Source organism: Lontra canadensis, unplaced genomic scaffold (assembly GCF_010015895.1).
Source record: "Lontra canadensis isolate GAN:19392208 unplaced genomic scaffold, GSC_riverotter_1.0 scaffold47, whole genome shotgun sequence".
Taxonomy (NCBI): Eukaryota; Metazoa; Chordata; class Mammalia; order Carnivora; family Mustelidae; genus Lontra; species Lontra canadensis.
Window position 1 is genome coordinate 13904017 of NW_022631041.1, and position 3287 is coordinate 13907303.

General features: G+C 31.6%; 1 non-coding gene across 1 annotated transcript; it reads right to left on the reverse strand.

The window, feature by feature from the left end:
- Positions 1 to 2972: 2972 nt before the first annotated feature.
- Positions 2973 to 3078, reverse strand: LOC116876829. Its single transcript, XR_004384469.1, has one exon. It is a non-coding gene; the product is annotated as a U6 spliceosomal RNA (small nuclear RNA).
- Between the last annotated feature and the right edge of the window lie 209 nt (positions 3079 to 3287).

A 3287-nucleotide genomic window follows, 5' to 3' on the forward strand; every position in this document is an offset into this window, starting at 1 on the left:
CTAGTGATAGAAAATAGATATTAAACAATAAATATCATAAGTAAAGTACATGGTATGGTCAAAGCTGTTAAGTGTTATAAATGAGAAGAAAGAAAAAGACCAGGGTTAGGGTATGGGGAGAGCCATCTGTAGCAATAAGATAGTCAGTGTAGGCTTCGTTGAATAGATGATTGTTTTATAAAGACTTGAAGAAAATAATTTCATTATACCAATATTCTAATGATATACTGACATATTTTATTTATTTCAAAGGCTATCATATTTTTCAATCAGAATCACTTTAATGTATTAAGAAAACATATTTCTTGCTATGTCTAAGGCAACATACGAAACTTATAAAAGCTTCTTTCTAAGGATTTGTTGTTCAGAGGCCTTGTATAAGAGGATTACAAGTTAGTAGTAAAAGGATTTACAGGAATTCTTAGTGATCTGTTATTTATTTGTGAATTCTTAACCATTTTTAAAAGTCATTGAGCTATTTTATTCCTTTTACTTAAAAAGCAGCCTCTAATCTTTGATGCATCAAAAGAATGTATGTAACTAATGAAGCATAATAATAAAATGAACACACATGAAGCATCATCCAAATTAAAAGCTAGAATATTGTCTCTTCATTTGAAGTTTTTATTCTTCCCTAATCCTATTCTCCATTTTACCATTCCCAAGGTAATTGTTATAATTAATTTGAGTTGATTATATTATTTTTAAGATACTTTTACCATATATGTGAATAATGCTAAAACATTATATATTCAATTTGCTTATTTTTGAGCTTATAAAAATTATATGTTGCATATAGCCCTCTGAATTTTTTTTTAAATAGCATTTTCTAAGTTTTACTTGTATTATTGTATATATTGTCTTTCATTCAAATTTAACATACATACCATATTCCATTGTATGGATAGAACACAGTCTATTTATACTTTCTCTCGTCAATAAATACATAGTTCCAGTCATCCTTGCAATTAAAAATAATGATCCTGGGAAAATTTTTAGACAGCCTTTTCTAAGATAGAAGTGATTGCTTTTTGGCCTTTTGGCTAAGATCATGTGACTAAGGTAGAAGTGAAGTAGGTCAAAACACCACTTACAGTAGTAATAATTACAATAATAAAAATAGATACCTAGGAATAAATTTAACAAAAATTCTATACCTTTCTGTAGGCAAATCTAAACCCTATTGAGACAAATAGGAGTCAAATAGAGATGTATACCATATTCATCAGCTGACACTAAATTTCAATTCTCCTTAACCTATAGATTAATTGCAATTTCAATAAAATCTTACATAGTTTCAAAGACATTTCACCAACTGATTATAAAATTAATTTGAATTTACAAAAACCTAAGAATAGCCAAAACACTCTTAACAAAGAAGACAAGTAGGTTTTGGGAACGTGTCCTATCCAGATATAGTAAAGTAAAAAACACCCGATTTTCATTATGTATAATGATTACTTTTTTCCTTAGTCAGATGTATCCTGGGAAAAACAATCAATATCAAAAGCATGTAGACATCTTAGCCTTGCTGTGTATCAAAATTGGAACAAAAAAAAAACTATTAAAATACACTGTTAGCATGTAAATACATTTTTCCCTCAATGGGACTCAATAACTACAAAGTAAAATTATTTAATTAATTATATGTATAAGTTTTCATGATTTTTATCAGGGATATTTGTTTAATTTACAATAACAATTGACTGAATGTTTTCTGATAATGTCTCCATAGACTCTTCAGAATCTTTTTTCTGAGGTGACTGTCAGTTTCAAACTGTGTGGCCTGAGAGATCTAAATGCCTTTTATCACATTCCAAAAGAATGTGGGAATATGAACAAAGTCTAAACTTTCTATAATATGATGCCAGGCCCAACAGGAGTTCTATCACCTGACTAAATGCTTTGATCTTCTCCCACCATAATAGATCAGAATTTGTACCAAAAGATTTCAATTTCTCCTCTGGCCAGGCACAATTTCAGTATGGTTGTTTAACAAAATCAATGATACAGACCAGTTTGTAATAAACAAAATTTTCAATCAGAATATAGCTTTTGAATATGTGTAAATGGGCATGAATATGACACATGTTCCATTGGCTTGTAAGAAGAACACAAAAACCAAAGCTCCACCTTCATGCAGCACTCATTTTAAATTTTAAAATTTCTGGTAGTAATATTTGTTTTTTTTCCTCAAAGAAGTTGCACTTTTTGTTTGATTTAATTACTTTCTCTAAGAAGCCTTAATTAACTCCATAAGGAACTTACCACCCTCTCTTTGCATGATGCTAGTATCCAGTATACACATCTAGCATAACTTTTGTAGTCTCTTATTCCACCAAATTGTTCACATGACTGTTTTTCCTTACAGACTGGAATCTTTTGAGAACACAGATGGCATCCTATTCATCTGTGTACCACACCTACAGGAAAGTATATGGCATTCCTCTCAAGGAATGTCAAATTTTTGAACTGCTATCTCCACTGCCACATCAACCATAATATGTTTACTTTCATAATCAATTCTTTCACAACTTCCTCTTGTTTTACTTAAAGACCTTTTGAGTGTTGTTTTTCAGAAAATCATTATATGACCTTTTGTTCACACTAATTTATGATGTTGTTGATCCATGCTACGTTTACTTAATGTTTCCCATGTGTCAAGCACAGTGCTCGCGGTACTACGTATATAAATATGAAGAAGACACAGCCTGCCCTTAAAGAATTCAAAGACCAGTCCAAATATGAAAACTAATAAATACAACACAATGCAAATGCTATAACATAGATTCAAAGAGCTTAACAAATTGGCGATTTTGTCAGATAAAGAAGAAGGAATCAAATTTTAGGAAGGATGTGTGCGAAGACATGCAATCAAGAAAGGATCAGGCAGATCTAGTGAATAAGGGGCTGATCTGTGTCTAGAGCACAGGGTATCTGATGTGGAGAGGAAAAAGGGTGGGAAGTTAGCCAGAAGACTGGAACAGATCTCAAAGGCAATGTTATCTTTGCACAGGGCCCATGCTAATCTTCCCTGTATTGTTTCAATTTTAGTATATGTGCTGCTGAAATGAGCACTTAGAGGCAATGTTAAGAAATGTATACTTTATCTGTAGCATCTTAAACATAGAAGAAATTGTTGAACTAGGCAGAGAATAATCAGAGTTAGCTTTAGGAATGTCATGGTGGTGGCAGGATAAGGACAGGTTTGGAGGTGAGGAAAGTTTGTGTCATAAGGACCAATTAGAAGGCTTTTAAATCTTCTAGGGAAAAGATAAGTTGAACTT